This window comes from Stegodyphus dumicola, chromosome 7, assembly GCF_044657685.1.
Source record: "Stegodyphus dumicola isolate Sdum_Otavi_A_Nest chromosome 7, ASM4465768v1".
Lineage (NCBI taxonomy): Eukaryota > Metazoa > Arthropoda > Arachnida > Araneae > Eresidae > Stegodyphus > Stegodyphus dumicola.
In genome coordinates this window covers 78,985,663-79,006,670 of record NC_140774.1, presented here as the reverse complement: position 1 = coordinate 79,006,670, position 21,008 = coordinate 78,985,663, and positions in this window count along the sequence as shown.

The following is a 21,008-nucleotide window of genomic DNA, read 5'->3' as shown; positions in this document are numbered from 1 at the left end:
TACGAGCTGCCAAGCGTTTGCCTAGAAAATCCCATACATGCCATGACATGGTGCATTGTCGTCCATGAAAAGGAACTGCGGACCCATAGCGCCTCTAAAAAGACGCACATATGGAAGAAGAATCTCGTTACAATAACGGGTCCCGTTGACTAAACCTGCGTCGAAGATGTGCTGGTCTGTACGACTACCAAGCATGATGCCTCCCCAAACGAGAACACCGCCACCTCCATACCTGTCCCTTTCAATGATGTTCGAGGGATGATTGCGGCTTCCCCGCTCTCTCCAGATGAGTATGCGATGAGAATCGCTACTCAGATTGAATCTGCTCTCATCTGTAAAGAGTACTCGTCCCCATTCATTGTCTCTCCAATTCCGGTGTTCCCGGAACCACAGAGAACGCCTTCTCCGATGGGCAGGCGTTAGAGGTACACACCGTACAGGGCGTCGTGCAAACAGACCACCACCGTGCAGTCTTCTGGCCACGGTAAAACGCGATATCGGTCGTCCAGTCGCCTGTGTCGTGTGTTCTGCGATTTCTCCCGCTGTCTGCCGCCTGTTTCTTCTGGCCTGTAAGGCAATATACCGGTCATCTGCGGGTGTGGTTCCTCGTGGACGACCACTACTAAACCCTCGGATAGCTGTTCCAGTAGTTTGAAATTGTCTCCAAAGTCGTGAAACGATGCTGTGATGCAATTCGAACTCTGCAGCCACGCTTGCCACACTGCGGCCTTCCTCCAACTTCCCAATGATTCGACCTCGGGTAAAAGCATCCAGATGTCGTCTAACAGATTGATTATTCGCCATTTCTCGCTGAGGCAGCAACTCGGTGTGATTTTAACTGCTATAATTTAACTGCTGCTTTGCCAGAAATACTGATCTTACACCGACAACATGCTTTATACTACTCAGACACTCTCCCATTACGTCTACCTGCATATCTGCGCATGTGCTACCGTACATCACCTTACTTAATCTCCTGATTGGTCTTTCTGTCCGCTCTGCCTCTTCGTTCAGCTGATATGCTAATTTTTCGACTTCGTCCTTAACTTTTGCACACCAGTGTATATTGTGATCACACAATATTCGCTCTTTATTTTTTGTATTAAGAGGGAACATATTTACTTAGTTTTATCTCGAAATATGGTATTTAAACTGATTGAAATTATTTCTGTGAAATATATTCATCTAATCAAAGTTATTTAATATGTTATTTCATAACAAAACCCCTTTTCTCCTGAAAAACAAGCTAGATTTGCAAAGTTGTGTCGTATGAGAGATCGTTTTATGTATTGGCAGCAAGTGGTTGCTTACTTGTACAATTTCAAAGAAGAGCAATAACAGTTAATTATTCTCTACAAACAATATTAATGTGACAGTTTTCGCTGCGAAAAGAATTAATTCAGACAAAATTAGATTGCTGATAGGAATTTTTTTCCCATTTCAATCAAACGTAATTTCTCAAATTTTGAAACATTTTTATTAGGTATATTTTCTTGAGTTGCTTTATAGTTAAATAAAGATCTGATGTGGACAGCACATGACTTTCTTGTACGGTGTATCAAGTTATACATATTTTTTGATGCACTTCATTCAACCCTTTAACTACGAATTTTAAAAAAATTACCCCGTTTTCGGATAAATAAAAATTTTTACTCCGTTTACTATCCAAGTGAATAAAATATGTCGTCAATAAGGTAAATTTAGCTTGTTCATTTGTGTACAAGCACAGCGGAGACTTGAATTTCTAAGTATTGGAAGATGATCCCAGACATTCAGGAGATTCTAAGTAAAGGCAAATTGAAAATGACATCAAAAATTGCAAGTTTTGAAGTTAATTATCCAGGTCAATTTTTGTCTTATGGAAGTCAAGCTTCTTCCAATTTGATCTTTTCAGAACAAGTATGAAACGTCTCGAAATATAAGCATAGAAATCAGTTAGTTAAAAGTTAGATCTTGTTACTTGTAAAAATTTATTAATAAAAACTTTGACATTGCCGAAACATGAATTTTTCGTCCTTTAAAATATTTCTGGAGTTAAAAGTACAGGAATACTAGCAATGATTGAGAAATTAAACATTAAATTCATCTATCAATAATAAATTGTTAGATATATGTGATTAAAAATGAAACTGAGGACGCCTGGTATTCGTACATCAGCAGAAGTTTTACAAGAAAAGTTATAGTTTACGTATGACATAAGATTCAGTGCATTTATTTAATTGTAATTTATTTTTTAAAATTTGTATTTAAAATATTCTTTATTGGTAGCCATATTGTTTTCTTTTTAGTTAAAAATGACAAGAAGATTGTTTAGCTAATTATTTTAACTATTCGATGCATTTAACTAAAACAGGGCGAAAGTTCTTTTAAGTACGCATTTTATCATGCAAATCACAAAAAAGCAGAAAAATACTAAAAGGCCGAATGAAATCCTTACACCCAGCAAACTAAAGAAAAGGTTTTTAAAATTTACTTTTAAAAATGTCAATTTACTAACCCTGTCTTAGTGTAAAAAGAGGCTATCTCATACTTTAAAAATATCCAAGTGATATTCCCATTGACTTCATCAGAGTTTTCGTTTAATTTTAAACTTAGTTATATTGGTTGCCTTGATTACCTTGGTGATTTGAATAGAGAGTGCGATCAAAATGGGATAAATCCTCAAATGTAGTTTTAGCTCTTATTTGCAATCCTTCCATTCAAAAATACTTAATTAGACAAAAAAGTTGGAACCGGAAATAACTAATTTTTGCTTCACCTTCTATCAAAGCAAACGAAATTTATTGAAGATTCTTAAATTTAGCTTATTTTATATCTTTCTGTACAATTTTTAAAGCTTTCTATATGGGCTTTTGAAATGCTATTTCTGAAGATTACATTCCTAGAATTATTCGAAAGAACACAAACTATTTAAAAAAAATATTTGACGTCCCAGTTAATTGAGTGTTAGGATGTTAAAATATGAAAAATAAGTCCACTAGAATCGTACATTTTCATAAGCATATTTAATTAGATTTTTTTATAAAATATCAAATAAGAACTGCCTCAGAATAATGCATTCAATATATGTAAAGAGTAAAAAGATTTATTTTAAATTTGAATAGTGTCTTTTAAATAAAAGCTTTAGGTTTTTGTATAAAATGTATCCAAAACTGTCTTAAAATATTTTTAATACGTAATTTTATTTTGAAGTAAAAAATGTAAAATTTTATTCTTTTAATTTATTTTGGTTTTTTATATTTATTCTTTGTTTTATCGTGTTTCATATCCTTCGTGAAAATCTTCAATACGGATTTACAAGTGATCTGCAATTATTTTTAGCTGTTTTACCATTTAAAGAAAAATTTTACATTGGAAATTATGAAACGAATATCTAAATATTAATACCAGAACCCTATTTTGCTTCTTAAACGTTACAATATTTAGTTGTTTTTGAAATAAATAAAATCTCGGAAACATAAAATAAGAGGAAAACAAACTTAATTGTAAGATAAAATGCAACTTGATTCTTCAGAATCCGGTCTAATCTAAGAAAAATATCAAAATTATGTAACGTTCCTTAAGAGTGAAAACTGCGAGTTCAGCAAAATATCCAAATCTGTATTTTTTTATTTCATTTAGGAGAGTAATTTATTGTGAGCTTTATAATTGATTTGTACATGTGATGCACAAGTACAATAAATTAAGTTCTGCAGCTGACCTTTGGAAACTATCAAATATGAATTTAATCAGACTTGTAAGATTTGGTTTTAATGAAACCAGTTATATTATTACGCTCGTGTACAAAATTTAAAAAAATTGCAAGTTATGTTTGTTTTTATGAAAAATATTGAACAAAAAGTACTAATTATGCCTCCGAAGAATTATGCAAATATTCAGTCGATACGTAAGTATTCACGTAGTTCTCTGGGGAGATATGATTGTGGACCGGATATAAGTACGTAGAGTCATTATGTTATTTTGATGCCGGAGATGTGAAAAATGAGCAATGCCCTCGCCAGGACTCGAACCTAGATCTCTTGAATATGCGCAGAGTCTGCTACGGTTGCACCACGAAGACACGCAGAAAAGATGGAGAAAATTCTGTATATATTCTCCCTTTTAAATAGTGACTGGGGATTAGGCGAACCAATTGCCAAATCTTAGTGGTTAGAATCCTCATCCACCACCTTTTAGTTCGGACGCCACTGTAGAGTCATTGGGTTATTTTGAAGCAGAAATTGTGAAAAACGTGCAATGTCCTGGCAGGGACTTGATCCCGGACCTCTCGAATACGCGCCGAGTGTGCTAACGTTACACCACGAAGGCTTGCAGAAAGGACAGAGGAAACACCTTATAAGCGCACGAGAGTTTTTTTTTGCGATTTGTTTGGTCGTATGCCTTCCCGATATTCGCTGAGTTTCTTGCAAGTGTTAGGTAAATTTTATAAGGTATCAGTTCAAATGAGTAGCCACAAACGTATGGACAATGATATAAGGTGGAGAACTGTCGGTAAATTGGAGGCAGATCAATCAGAAGCGCAAGTGCTATGGAGCTCAGTATAACGCCCAGTGATGTCTGAAAATTGTGGAAACAGTTTCAGGACAGTGGATCCATACTGAAAAGATCTGGGCAACGCGGACCAAGATCCACAACGACAAATAAGGATTGTTATTTAGTACTTTCATTGCAACGATATAGGACTGCTATAGCTTCATAGCTCTCGCGTGAGCTGTATACTGCCACTAGAACAGCGTTTCTTAGTCTACAGTTGAAGTCTTCATGAGAGATAGGTCAGAAGACTCGCTGTTTACCGCTACAAGCATGAGAACGCCTTTTGCAAAGTGGAAATAATATGCGCCTTCGACCACATTTCAGTGGAGCACACCCTGTTACACATGAGTCGATATTCAGCCTGAACACTAATTTTCGGCTTACTCGTATCTGGAGAGAGACTAAAACACAATATCATCCCTCCCTCATCAAGGAAAAGGATCATTACGGGGTTATAAGTGTAATGGTTTATACAGGCAGTCGGTCGGACGGCCGCACACCAATGCATGTGTTTGACAAAGGCGCTCTGACTACTATGGGAAACAGAGAGGAGATCTTAGAACCCTATGTTCGAATTTCAGGAGCTCGATTGGTCCTGGGTTCCTGTTAATTTATAAGAGTACTCATCCACATAGGGCTTAGTTGGTCGACTATTGCCTGAAAAGTGAAGATATCCGTTGCATGGTTTGGCTAGCCTGATTTCTGACCTTAACCATCATGTCTGGGGCGCTCTTGAAAGGGCAATATCCTCTTGCCAACCCCCCTCCAAACTTCATTTCGGGGTTGAAAACTGTCTTGCATTAGGATGTTTTCGACTGCCACATGGAATCCTCCTCTGCCTCTCATCCAGTATACTTTTTGTGTATGTGTGCGTGTAACATAATTTAGTACAAAGTCAAATTACACGGATACCTAAGAAACTAGTCCTACTAAATTTATGGCAAAAGCTTTGGAGACCAGTGCAAATGGTAGAATTAAACATTTACTGATAGTGATTCAAAATTAAAAGAACAGTGAATTTTTCTTCCTACTTTCTGCATGCCTTCGTGGTGTAACGGTAGCACACTGGGCGCGTATTCTAGAGGTCCAGGTTCGAGTCCCGGCAAGGACACTGCTCATTTTTTACGTCTCCTTCTTCAAAAAACCTAATGATTCTACAAAATGAATTGTTTTGTTTCAGGACCAATTATTCCGCTTACATGCATTGATTCAGTTGTCATTTTTGCCAAACACGTAACATTTTTATTACGCATGAAATTGTAATACTATTAGTTATCAGTGCAACAGGAATATTTGCAGTCGTCCTAGAGTCGGTGAGAATGAATAAAATGCCTTAGCTTTGAACAGCGATTGCGTTTTTGTTTAACAAAAACCTGCGTTTCCATTGTTTATGTTTCTAAGATATATTTACAAAATAATAAAAAAATTAAAAATAAGCACAAGAGAATGCTTTTCATTTGGTTGTTCTTTTTTGCCACTAATAGGAAATTTTTTTTTCTATAAAGAATTTTTCCTTTTTTTTATATACGTTTAGGTCAATTTATTTTGATAAAACAAAGCACACTAGGGCTATCTGATTAATAGGCTGGATACATTCATAGAGGACTTTCGAAGTGAAACTGACTTGTATTCGTGTTACACATCTAAAACCCCACGAAACCCAGCCGTGCAGCCAGAACGTTATCGTAGCTGCATGGCTGGTTTTCGAACTCAGATCGAACTACCCTTATTCAACGGTCTTAACCATCCGGTCAGTGGTGAAGCCTTGCTGAGAAAATTTTTTTAATATTGCCAACAGATGACGTTTTAAGTCTGTCTGTTCGATTTTTTATCACCGATCTACCTGAACGTTTGAGAAGTTTAAAAAAAAAAAAAAAGATGTAATTTAGTCTTTTTTATTTAGAATTTTGAACTGCCCTACACAGTATGTTAAAAAATAGAAATATTTCATGGGATAATTAAGTTCCCATTTTTTCAAGCTATGTAACTGAATCTATGCTTACAACCTATCTTATGTTTGTACATATGTCAAATAATTGATTAGGTTTTAATTAAAAGAAGACAAAGAACCTACGGGATGCACCTTATTCATTGACCCTCATTGTTTTGATTTAGTTATTTCGAAGTAGCCCTTTTCAAATTTTATCTTAAAAAAGAAACTTTGAGCATTCTTATGTTTATTTATTCACGTTAAATCGCACAGAAGAAAAATGATACAAGTTTCCCAAGAACTCAGACTTAATATAGAGTTCTGAGGGCATTCGGCTGAACAGCAGTTAAATTAAAATTATAATAAAAATGCATAGTTGATGAATGCCGATATCAGTAAAATGAAAAAAAGTATTTTTCTGCTGAATGATTTTGTTTACTTTTATCTCATTTTTAATCGAAGATACCTAGAGGGTAGAATCCGACGTCATCGTATGCTTCATTTGCTAAAACGAGTCTCTTGAGACATTGCAGGTTTCAAATTTCTGCCTCTCGAGTGTTTGAAGCCTTCGTTCATCATTATGCCGATCCACCTGTTATTTTATTTAATTTATTAATTAATGTTCTCCTAAAAGATAGTTTCAAAAATTAAAGCCCTTGGGTCATTTGTGTGCTTTCTTTTGAGGAAGAACACTTGGAACCATTTAATATGAAATTTAAACCAAATAGAGGCAGAATATGTTTTCATTTATAATTGAAAAATTTCTTTAATGTATTAAAATTACCCACTATTAAACAGTTTTGGTCAAATTTTTGCAGGGCTTTTTACATTATAAATCAATGAATACATAGTTGTAATTTCTTTTTTAATACCGACTTGCAGTTAGTCTCAAAGAGATGTATATTATCTCTTTCCTCGACGCATTCAAATAAGAAGCTCCTTCCATAATTTGGTCGCACGTCAACAATGCAAATTGGTATCGCGTGTTTCAGCAAACAATTTTGACAGTCTTCCAAATGGCAAAGGCGTCAAGAACCCGCGTCGGCCGTGAAATATCATTCTGAGGGCTGTTTGCACACTCACCAATCACCAAAGTGACTGATTCAAGTTAACGACCTCAGTGCGTGACACTTTCATAGCGAAGCCGTCGCATTCATATTTTCCTTGCACGTCACGAAGCACTTTAAGGCTAGGATGTCGGATTTCACTTGGGGATATTGCTTTGGGGAATATATTTACATTGTTTCAAATTTTGTTTCAAAGAGGAATTTAAAGATCATATTTGAATAAGGCTAAAGAAGTACGTATATTAATTGATATGCGAATGCCATTCTGTCCAAATTACATATAATTCTTAACATAAAATTTAAGCCTTTTCTAACTTAAATATATTAAGGAATCTTATTTGCTTGCTTCCTATTCACTTCGTTTGTATATCCGTGCATGTTACTGTTTATTTAACCATACTCTGTTTTTCCAACGTTCATTGCATTTCATAGGCTAAACTTGCTCTCTCAATAATACATTACGCACTAAATGGATTTAAGTTCATACAACATTTGATATGCTAAATAGCAGCTATTAGCGCTATTTATCTCTTACCTAATGTACCCACTTTATATATTATCTCCCTCCTTTTTAAGTTTTAAAGTTCTTATACAAAAACTTTACTGTATTGAAGGTTAGCAGCCTCCTTACTTTTATATCTTGCTAGTTTAACTCATATTGAAATCACTAAATGTCATTCCACTAGATGACAAACTTGAAAATTTAACGCCATGCCTGCTACAGGTAAACCCAAAAAACAATTTCTATGAAAAACATTTAACTGTATTTACATGATTACATGCGGTACTTGACATATTAAATATATAGGACAGACTAAAAACAATCTTAACTTTCGAATCAATAACCATAGAGCTCAAATCAAAAAATTCAACGCACAAAAAAATAACATTAAAATAAGTACACCATCACAACTTAATACAGCAGAATTAGAACACGTTAAACACCATGACTTCAACTCTATTCAACTTCAGATACTAGATATAATACCCAATCACAAAACACGAATTTTTCAGGAATCTCTCTATATACTAAAACAACGTTCACTTTATCCATATGGACTTAACACTTATATACATAGTCATAGAGATACTTCTAAGAAGTCTATTTTCAGCCAATTTAAACTCTACAGCATCAAAACGCAGAGAGGAAAAAGAGGAAGGAAAATAAAAAATAATGCGAGATTTTTATCCACTTTGAATACACTTGCATTGAAAAAACAATTGAAATGTTTTTTTGACTCAGACTGCTTTCCCAAGAAACTTCTCAACTGGTTACACTCCTGTACTAATAAATTCCTTATCAAACTAAAAAAATTCATTCAAGAAAGCTACGACGACATACAAATCATTAAAGACATGATTCTTGATTTTAGTCTTTTCAGACTCTCTAATAGTCTCACTCAACGCAAAATTTATTTTAAAGTCAATTTTCTGCATCCGCAGTATGACAATATTCATTTCTCAAGAATCATCAGAGATTGTAAAGATTACTTCCCCGCAGTTGACACTATACCAATGATTGCATTTAAATATCAAAGGACCTTAAGCAACTTGCTTACTAACCACCATGAAATAGATGAAACTGCAGAATGACATTGTAAGACACCAATTTACAGCAATTACGTAGATTCTCATCACCAGCACATAATTACTGGCAACCTGAATATCATACAAAACCATCAACTTAAAACACTAATGAGTTATGGTACAAAATTTAGACCAGTCAGAAACATGACTACAAATTACTGTTACAAGACTTTCGAAAACAACATCAACGAATTTATAGTTAAAGCAAGCTATCAACTGAATTTTCCCATAGATACCTTCTTAAAATGGAAAGCTAAAATTCTTCAACGCATATCCACAGAAATCAGTCACCTCAAATTTAAAAGTACACTAAACTGGTCGCAACTTACATCAGATATTAGTAAATTAAAACAGCTTTTTACTATTACAAAAATAGATAAAGCAACTAATAACTTTAGCATTATATGAAAACAATTCTACACTGAGATTATTCATAAAGAACTTCTCAACGCAACTACTTATCAATCAGCCAACCTTACAGAAACATCTATAATAAACAGGATTAAAACTTTTCATAAGAAACTCAATATTACTTTCAATGCAAACTACAACAGATTTACTAATCTTTATGCGATTCCCAAATTCCATAAAACACCATTAAAATTTAGATTTATAGCTAATGGAACTAATAATTACAAGAAAAATATAGACTATTATTTTTCAATTCAACTTAATAAAATCTGTAAATTTATTTTCAATGATTGTAACACTAATCATAACTATTGCTGGATCATTCATAATAACACTCCTGTCATTAATACCATTCATACCATTAACATCCAAAACATTAACTGCTAGGATTTTGAAGACTTATATACCTCACTTCCTCTAGAAGAAATCTATACCAGTCTACTTGATCTACCAAAACTTTTCCCTAATATACTCAATATCATGACTCTTGACAAATGGAAAACCTACCTAAAATGCACACTTTTTCATAACTACATCAAGTTTCAAAATCAACTTTTTAAACAAGTCAGAGGATTGCCAATGGGCTTACATTCCAGCACCTCGATCTGTAATATCTTTTTATTTGTCAAAGAATTTAACTTCCAAAAAAATCTACAACCACAAGAGTTAAATTACTACAAACACACCTACAGATATATTGATGACCTTATTACAATTAATAATTTTGGTAAAATTGAAAACTCCGACATTTATCCGAATTGTCTTAAACTTAATAAAACTAATAATTCACAAAATAGCATAGACTTTCTAGATCTTCAAATCATTAACTACAAAAAAATTTTACTTTTTGACAAAACAAGAAACTTCAATTTCAATACTAACAAATTAATAAATTGGAACTCCAACATATCCAAAAAAGTAATTAACAATACTATAATTAATCAAATACAACGAATTAAAACTATATGCACAGATACAATAGATTTACAACGCGAAATTTTGATCCTTATCAAAATTCTCAAAAATAATCTAATTCCCTTTCAATTTATCAACCATTGCCTTAAAAGAGCAGGCGTTAAATACTCACTCTAAATCATTTAACTGATAGGGATATGATAATTTATTCCTAAACCTGAGAAGGAGGTATAAGTTGGATGACTGTCAGTTGAAAGATTTGTATATAGTGTAATTACTCAATTGTATATATTGTAAAAAGCTTATTGTCTTCAGACATATACTGTTACTATACGGTTACTAAAAAAATGGGCCTATTTCCTGCCTTTAGACTGTCTACTAGCTCTTGGACAGCGAAAATGCCTTTTTCCTTTCTTAAATTCTTAATCATTGCGACACGACAATTAGCAAGAAATTAATTAATTTCCATTCACTAGTATTTTCGAAAAAATCTTAACAGACGGTCTCTCTCAGATAAGAACTCCACAAAATACATCCCTCAAGAATTTTAAGTCCCACCCACTACCATAAATTACTTCACCCAAGTCTTACCGACTGATATTATTCAAAGACCCTACTGCCGCTAAGAATTTTCGGACACCCTACACTTCTGAGTCAGACACGAAAAGAACACTTTGCCAACTCCCCCACTAGAAAGAATGTAAGTTACTTAATACCTTTCTGGCCTTTATATCTTCATGTACATTCACTGATCTTATTTATATTATTTTCTATATTATTTTTATATTATTTTTATGTTTTCTTTGATTTGTTTTTACAAAGTTTGCATTATTTATCTTTTTTATAATCTTCTATGTTTATTTCAACTTTACTTTGATTTCGATTTCATAATGACAATTTCCAATGTTTAATTTCTACTAATAATATAGTACTCAAATACATAAAGATGATAGTGTCGGGGACGATTACTCGAGTTTTACAGGATTTCTCTACAGTAATTGATTTTTACTCCAAATTGAATTGACTGAAATGCTTCATGAGAATAAGTTCTTTGAGTAGCAACTATTCGCGGAAATATTTGGCCTGACTAGAATTGCCGGTTTGGCTTTAACTTATAACTCGAGTAAAGACGAAACACTTTCATATTTACGTATTTTTATCAATTATTGTTCATTGAACGGGAGTTGGTTTGTTCCCCTTGAAAAGTCAACTAATTTCCGATCAATGACAATAATTACATGTTTTAATTTTTCCTTTTACAATTGTAATATTATTCTTCGTGATGATTTAACTCCAGTCCCCGTTAAAACATTATTAACATTTTGCTTTCAAATTACTTAAAAACATCTTTCAAAATATAACTTACCAGTATGGATGCACACTTTTAAAATAATTCTACTTTAATTAAACTTAGGAGATAATATAATCAATTTATCAATACTGTTTAGGAAATAAATTATTATATATATATATATATATATACATATATTATATATTACATTCAACTACTTACTGAATTTATAAGGATAACGTGTATTATGGAATGTTCCTAAGAATTTTATAGAATTCCTTGGCTGTCCTTATTTGTAATTTATGGTTATCCTGCTGTATAATAATTAAATGCCATTTGGCTAAAGCTGCTACATGATATGATGCACAAGGTTGTAAGTAAAATTGCAAAAAATACTGGATTACAAACAATGAGTCCAATTTTTTGTGCTTTTACGTTTTTAGAATAATAATAAAATTATATTAAATATCTGTAAGGGCCGAGAAGTATCATAAGATTTTAGATTTACTAATTTTTACAAAATTGATATTTTAAATTTAAAAATGAACTAACATAAATATTTTCCATATTTAGAGAGTTTCTACAACTCAAGTGGAAGTATATGTATCGACGAATGATTGCAAACATAAAGGCCATATAAGGCCACATAAAGGCCATTCCTGCTCATGTACATGATGTGAATGAGCAGGAATATCACATAATAATAAACACATATTTTGATTTATTCCACGTATCCCACAAATATATTCCAGTGCAGAATATTTGCCTCTCCAGAGCGTAAAGAATTCAACGAGATCATATTCAAAGAAGGCCTGATTTGGTTTAGCAATGGGATTTGCATTTTGATAAAAATTCATTCTGAAAAGAAATACGAACGAGGGATTCATTGAGAAAGGAGATTCCGGAAAAACTATTTCACTCTCTCATTCCTTTTCTTTTCCACTCGTGTAGTATTTTTGGTTTCCGTTATTCGAATTCTGCGTGTATTTGTCAGGAAAATTTAGTTACATACTTTCAATTTATGTATTGATATTCTGGGAACTTTTTTTGGTGGAGCTTTGTCCATGATATATTTAATATAGTTTATTATTAGAATATATGGTATTATTAGATTTTAATATGGGTTTTATTACCAACTTCACTCTTTGAAAAGAAACGATCTTTGTCACTTAATAAATTCTCCGTGAAGGCTTAAGATTCAATCTGATTTCCTTGTAGTTAAGCAAAGTGAAGAATTCTGTCGGTATCATTTTAATCTCATTTTTTGTATTAACTGAACCTTATACGCGTGTTTCCTGTTTACATACAGTGCATGTATAGTTGAATTTTGGCGAACACCTATTTCCTAGGAAACCCATTGCGTTTTGTGTTGACATTTTATCCCCCCAAAAAACTTCAGATGTAACATATTACTGTCCCATCTATTTCACTTTGCAAATGTTCACTTTAGTGCTTGTCATGTACTGATTTCATTTCCTTGAATTTATTTGAATGTATTGTCTAGATCGTAGTTTGTAAGCTTATCTAGAGCGTAGGTTGACAAAATAATAAGCTATAATACGCAAACTTCATTCAGCCTTCAAAAGGCGATCTTAGCTTTGTCTTCGACTATCAGGTTTATACAGGATTACCTGGAGAAAAGAAATAACAAGCCGTTAACAACAAATTTGCGTTAATATTGTAGATTATTTTCTCATTAAAAAGCAAAGACTTTAAAGAGCAAACCACGAATTCCATCATTCTATTTTTTGAGAGCATTTTAGTTTAATTTATGTATCATGTACCCTCTTTATCATTTCACTTCTGCTTTAGAATTTTTTAACCCACACGATAAGTCAACAAATCCATTAGGCACAATCGATAATGATCATCAGTAGCAGTAATATTTTGCAAGATAAACACGCCCAAAGGGCCCCAAAATTGCCTATAACTGAGAGTGTATTAAGAATAGAATCCTGAATTTATACAATCCTTTTTTTATTGAAATTATGTTATTAAATCACTCTTTTGATAACCGATAGAAACAGATCGTTTTTACCATTATTTGCAGAACTGCAGAGAAAAAGCATATTCCTTTACATATTTTCAGGTTTATGAACATCCGCTGTGTTTAAAAATAAATTTAAGTAACTTAAGGTAATTCAGTGCTCTCAGAAGAGCTTTGAAGTCCCAGAAGTGAAAAACCCAATTAGAAATTACCAAAATCCGAGCAAGTGGGATGAACAATATGGGAAAAACCCTAACTGTCTTTAATATATCTAACTACTCTAACATTCAAGTGGCATGGCTATACACTCTCAGACGTATAGAAGTATAATAAAAGTTATATGCTTTGAGCAAACGAATTTTGTTTTTACATAAAAATCAGACTTAAAAATTGTTTTGTTTTTCTCTTCTCAATTTAATAAAATAGATTTAAAAGCAATATCTTTTGTAGATCTCGAAAAGAGATCAGAACAAGCAATTATCGGAATGAAAAAATATTTCAAGAAAACAAATTATGCAACATAGTGAGATAGATTCTAAGAATAATGAAGTCCTGGAAAGGAAAGCTCTTCTAACACTAATTAAGGGGGCCTAAAACTTTAGGATGAAGACCAAATATTTTTGAACGGCAGGAATTCCCTTCGTAATTGCTGCACGTAACTGCAAGCAGTTCCACTCGAATAAGAGAGATAATTGCACTCAGTAATTTAATTAACCAAAAACAAAACGAATCATTCAGATATCTTGATTAACTGCAAAACATCCAGTTTAAGCCTATAGGAAATTTTCCCTCAAAGAGTGCGGCCTAAATTCCATTCCAAACCAGACTTTGAGTTTTACAGCAAATTTTATTAAAATGCTAGTAAGATAATTGAACATCTTTAGTTAATATCAAATGCAATGCATTATTTCGTAAAATTTTAAATATAGGTTATTCTAAAGTTGCCTGAAACCTCAGCGTTTTTATTTTTATTTCCAATGGATGGGCAAAAAATTACAAAGAACTAAAATTACAAACAGAGGAACAAACAATAGAACAACAATAGAACTAAAAACAAAAAGACCGGAGTCATTGCCTAAGGAGCGCTCTTGCCTCCCAGTATCTCGATTCTTCTGTAAGACCACGAAGATCTCCACATCGAAGCAAGTGGTCCCTGTCCAATTCTTCTCCGGAATTACAAAGTGAGAAAATAGGATCGCTTGAAATGCCTACGCGGCGATGGTGAGCGGCAAGACTATCATGTCCTGTAGACAAAAGGATAGCTGCAACTGCACTGCGTCTTGTACTATCGAGAATAAGAGAAGGACTTGTCGTACTTCAGCTTTTTGACGCTGTACGAGTCTGTAGATCTCATAAGATATTAGATGTAAATAAAATTTTTAAAAACAGTTTAATCCTGCAATAAGATATGGCTGTATTAGGATGTTGTACTAAGCTGGCACCTCTTTTTGCAAGAAAGTTCGCTTGTTCCTTGCCCCAAAGGCCACAATGGCCAGTCACTGACTGGAGAACGATTTGTTTCCCCTTTAAAGTGAGAGTTCTCAGGAAGTCTTGACATTGAAAAAATTCAGGTGTTAATGGGTGTTCAACCGAGCTGATTGATTGAATGGCCGCGTGAGAATCAGAAAAAATGACTGCCCTTGCAAACTTGTAATGATTGCTGTAGGTCTATACAGATGGCTAGTACTTCACCATCAAAGGAGGTACCAATGTAACCTGCAGAGGTGTAGAATGAAAAAAGACTTGAAAACACACCAGCCCCAACCTTAAAAAGACAGTCAAACTGAGAACCATCAGTAAAAATGGGCAGCCATTGAATAGGTGGATATCTAAACGCAATGGTCTCCAAAGCGAGACATTTCAAAACGCTTGGTGCAACATCTCTCTTTCTATGGATGGTTTCCACTGTATCTAGACTTACTTCGATATTAATCACCTCCAAAGGGCTTCTGGTTGTCAAGACAGATTGTATATTACCTGGAATCCCAAGATCTTTCTTCATGTCCAGGTCTTTTTGAATAAATTCATTTTGGGTGTTTAATTTTTTAGGCTTCACTACGTAGTCACTCCTGTAGGAATCCTCCATCCGCAGTAGCTTTTCAAAGAGAACCAAGGCCCTCATTTTCATAATATCCCGGAAAGTTTTATTTCCTGACAACAATAATATCGCAACGATATACGTGGATTTCATAGCTCCTGTAATCAAGCGAAGAGCTTGGTTTTGCATCACTTCAAGTTTATTAACCACCGATTGTGGGGAAGTGATAACAGCTTCACAACAATACGTCATTAAAGGTAGGACATAAGAATTAAATCTAATGCTAAGAATGGACCGAGTGCACCCCCCCAAATACATCTTGCTAGACGCTTAAGAATACTAAGTCTATCTGAAACACGTTCGGTAAGCTGCTCAACATGAAGCTTCCAACTTAATTTATTATCAAAAGTCGTTCCCAGATAAGTAAAGTTGTCCGTGTTGGTAATCAAAGTATATTGGTACTTTACCTCGGGGTGAAAAATTTTATGGGTTAGAGAAGAAGTCTGTGAAGCTGTCTTTTCCAAATTTACAGTCATATTATTTTCTTCACACCAACTCGAGAGCACTTGCAGGCCCTTATTTAAACAATGTTTAATAAGGTTTTTTTGCGTTCTGTTTTGGAGTCTCGGTCCAAATTACCAATTCACCAGCAAATAGTAGACAATTAATGCCAGGAGTTGATTTAAGAGAAGAAACTAGAGCGTTGATATATATATTAAACAATGGAATGGATTCCTCAGGAAGACCAGTTTGTGAATTAAAACATTTGGAAAAGGAATCTTCAAACGTTACCATGCATGTCATCTAGCTTCTGAAAGACCTAATCCAATTAAATAATTTGATAAAACACCAATACTGAGGAGCTTCTGGTAGAGCTTTTCCCTCCAGATAGAATCATAAGCCCCCTTAAAGTCAACATAAACAGCTGTCAAAATGTTCCTGTAAGTATCCTTAATAAATTGGCTTAATTTTGTCACCTGGTCACGCGTTGACTTCCTTCGGAAACCAGCCTATTCTACATCTAAAATACTATATTCCTCAAGATACCATTTCAAACAGTTTACTACAAGTCTTTCCAAAGTTTTCGTAAGAATACTTCTAAGCAAGATGGGTCTACAGCTATTTAACTGTTCGGGGTTCTTATTTATCTTTAGGACTGGAATAATAATAGTTCTTCTCCAATGTGCCGGAATCTGATCTGACTCCCATACTTGATAAAAGATTTTCAATACTGTTTTTCTTGCCTCATTGCCGAAATGAATAGGAAACTTTGTATGGATATAATCCACACCAGGAGAGTTCTTCATTTTAAGATGTCGAAGTGCGAGTTCCAGTTACTGTGCACTAAACCAAGCTTAAAAATAGTCTCCCACTTAAGTTCTTCCGTAGCATTCTGCATTTTGATTAACCTTTTCCATTCAAGATTAACTTGACATTTCCCTTGCATATTTTCCCTTTGGTGGAACTGGGAATAGGACTGTTCAAAAGCGGTTGCAATAGCTTTATCCGAAGATAGCAATTTATTTCCAACTGAAATCGAATTCTTCCTACACGAGGGTTTATAATTTTGGATGTTAGAAATAATTAAAAAAAATTAAGCTGTCCTTTTTATAATCAGTGTGTGAAATAAAATCTTCAAAGGATTGACGTTTGGCTTGCATTACAGCTTTGTTTACAAAGCTAGTAGTTTGCTTTCGCCTTGCAACAACATCTGACTGCCTTTTAGTGAGTTTAGCTTTTCCCTTCTGGGTCGGTCCCGCGCTTCTCTTTATATTCCTCCAATTTAGGGGACCAGATGCACTTATAGCCTTTGACACTGCCCCGTGGTATGCATGCCTTAGCACAAAACAAAATTGCTTTTGTTAAGTTATTAAGAAACGTTTTCGGAGGAGGTGAATGATCAAAATTCACTTCTTTGAGCTCTCTGTCAGTCATTTCTACAAAATTGACCCAGTGTGCCTTTTTAAAATTCCGGGGTTTCTTTAAACTATGCCTGCTGGGTGGTCAGCATTAATAGAGGCCGTGACTTGCCTGTGTTCTGAACCTGGATCCTCCAGAATGTTCTGTTCAGGGGAAGTTTGGTGAACTACCCAAACAGTTATAATGGATGTAAGTAGGTGAGTCATCGGGTTTAAAAATAAGCTCAAAAGAATTGGAATTTAGGAGATCTTCAAATTCTAATCCAGCAGCATTTTGTTGCTTATAACCCCACCTTCTTGAGCGAGCGTTCATGTCACCAATAATAATTGCCTTTGAAGATACCTTAGGACTGGACAAGTCTGGCTTGCTGTTGAGGGATATAGAGAACAAATATCTTGAAAAGGGTCGTATACTTCCATAGTTGAATTTTCATAATTTCATTTTTCTTAGTACTCTCGCCCATAGATTTAATAATTCAAAAATCAGAGATAAGATCTTTTCTGACACCAATCAATATGTCGCTAGCAATTTGCTTGTATTGAGATCTGAGTGTAGAATTCTAAAATTTTTGTCTGCGACTTTAGATGGTAATTTTTTTTCTAACTTTAATAAGTTTGAACATCATTTATTATAACTTTCAAATTTTATTCCTGTTAATATTTGCCAATTTAAAGAAATGGAAGCAAGTAAGTTCCTCTAAATAACCTCAAACTCTCTTTTAAGTGTCATACGCATTTATTTGTGCAATATTTTCAACTACCGAAGGTTTCTGTACCGAAATTTTAAGAAGCAACACAAATAAATTAAAAGTTTAAAGGTCAGAGATATCCGGTATAGCTATATTAAAGAGACATAGGCCAGTAGGCTTTTACTGAAATTATGTCTTATGTAAAAAAAAAAAAAAAAGTAAAATTTCGTGTTTAAAAATGAACATCACGTAAAAACAGGGTAGAAAATAAGAAAAGCTGGCAATAGTTAAAGAGGCAAGATTTAGTCTGAAGAGATAAAGTAAGTGAAAGAATTAAAATAAAAAAATTATAAGGTTATACTACTTTTTAAATTTATTAAAAAATGATAGAACATAGAAACCTTAAGAAATCTTGCATTGCTCTTGGAATTAGATGATTACGTAACTGAATTCGCAGTAACTGGCGCCTGGAACATATAGAGACAATTATGAGTACAATACGTTGAAACGTCTGAAACGTATGCAGACCCAAATCGGTGTGAGTTAATATCGCACGCGTAATGTTCTTGTGAACGAACACTGTTTATAAAGATAAAATGAGGTACTTAGCATTTAAATGGCAGAGTCGTTTTTAAGCAACCCAGAGTAATGGAAACGTAAAATAGCGTTTGGATATAAGATAATAGGTACGTAAAGTAGGATATAATGCAATAATTTTAAGATAAGTAGGATATAATGCCACTACCTAGCAGTGCTAGGTAGTGGCACTGCTTTGTCCATAACACGTTTCTGTTGTATTTAAACTGAAAATGAAATAATACGTGCTAAAATCTCTCATGCTCATCATCTCTGAAAGTAAGTAGTACTTCTGAGAAAATAATTAATAATGATAATAATTTGTGGAACCCTAGACAGTCCTCTTAAGAAAATTTCACTGGAGTTAGAAAAAATTATATTATCTGATGGTTATATCCCATTTACACTGAGATAGATTTTCATTACATTTTAATAATTTGTGCTTGTAAATTTAATTTTAATTAATTCTGATAACATTCTGTTCTAAGAAAGCACATTTTAAATTAAATATTTTTAAATAATCTATTATTTTGCATTTAAAAAATTTGCATAAAAATATTTTAAGTGAAAAATGAGTCGCTTTTGAGAGATAACTCTGAAGTTGTAACTTAATAACATTGCAATAACTTTATTAAACCAAAATGTACTACATTTATGGTTGTTAAAATAGCTACGGCTATAGGCGTTGATTGAAAATTTATTTATTAAACAAAAACTAACATAATCTAAAACAGCAATAAACCGATCACAATATTTTTTACCGTTAAGAATAGTGTTTCCACAGCTACATTTAATTCATTTAATAACCCTTCCTGACACTTAACTAATTATTGTCTCGAATGATTCATCTGGAAAATGGCAAATGGAGACTAAAATAAACTCAAAGGCGATTTGAAACATAAACTATTCTAACAGTAAATTCCCATTAGGTTTCGATGATTGGGAAATTTGCTATTCATTTCGTCAAAGGGGAGTTCATAGGATAGAGAATAATCTATTCTATTTCTGGAAATTAAGTCGAAATTAACGATGAGGTGCACCATCAGAGCTGGTTAAAATTTCGACCAGCGGAACATGAAACCTATTATAAAGTTTTACAGTTTGTTGTAAGCTTCAGTGATTCGAAATTTAGGAATGTAAAATCAAACTGCAAACTAGATGACAAATGGATGAAAGGATTTAATCAAACGGTTGCGATAAATGATGGGTTCTAACTCCGGACCTACCGAGTACGTATCGAGCGTGCTTCTAGTTACACCTACTTGCGAAATGTAGGGAGAAAATACCTTATAATTCCATTAGCTAATATTTGTCGCAATGATTTTTATTAATTTACAAATTTTGAATTCTTAAGTGTTTTTCTTTCTTTTTTCAGTTTTCAGGAAAAAATACTAGTTAAAAGAAATATGAAATATAGAAGTAAAAACATTATTTACTTACTTCTCGCAAATAATCATTCAGAAATTCACTAAAACTTCTTATAGTTAAAAAACGTATGTCTGCGATGTTATTAGGTGAAGGTGATTTTCTATAATTATTACGTGTGTGTTAGTGTATATATTATGTGTGTGTTATGTGTATGCATTATTATGCGTGTGTATGTGTGTATTATTAGGCGAAGGCGATTATGAAGGTGATTTTTGTTTATCGTGATAATAAAACGGTACAGAAAAAAGAACTAGCAATGACAGAAGATCCTAGAAACCAAAAATGAGGAAAAGAAAACCCTGATGTTGAAAATAGTGCGCCGGTGATTGCGTCCAAAGGAAAACAGGATGTCCAACAGAACAAACATAGAGATGTTATCAAGGAGAAAAATAAGGAAAAACCCAGGACCGCTCATTTAAAGTTCTATTGCAAGCATGAGTTCAGGACGCCTAGACGACTCAGACGAAATGGACGTAGAACAAGGGTTATCCCTTCCGAAACACCTTTTATCTTGAAAGTCAAAAAAACAACACCGCAAAATAAGCATCCATAATGGGTACATTTATTTCGTGGAACTGCCAGGGTTTCCGTCAAAACGTGGATAATATCAAGGATTTAATCAACATCTATCAACCTT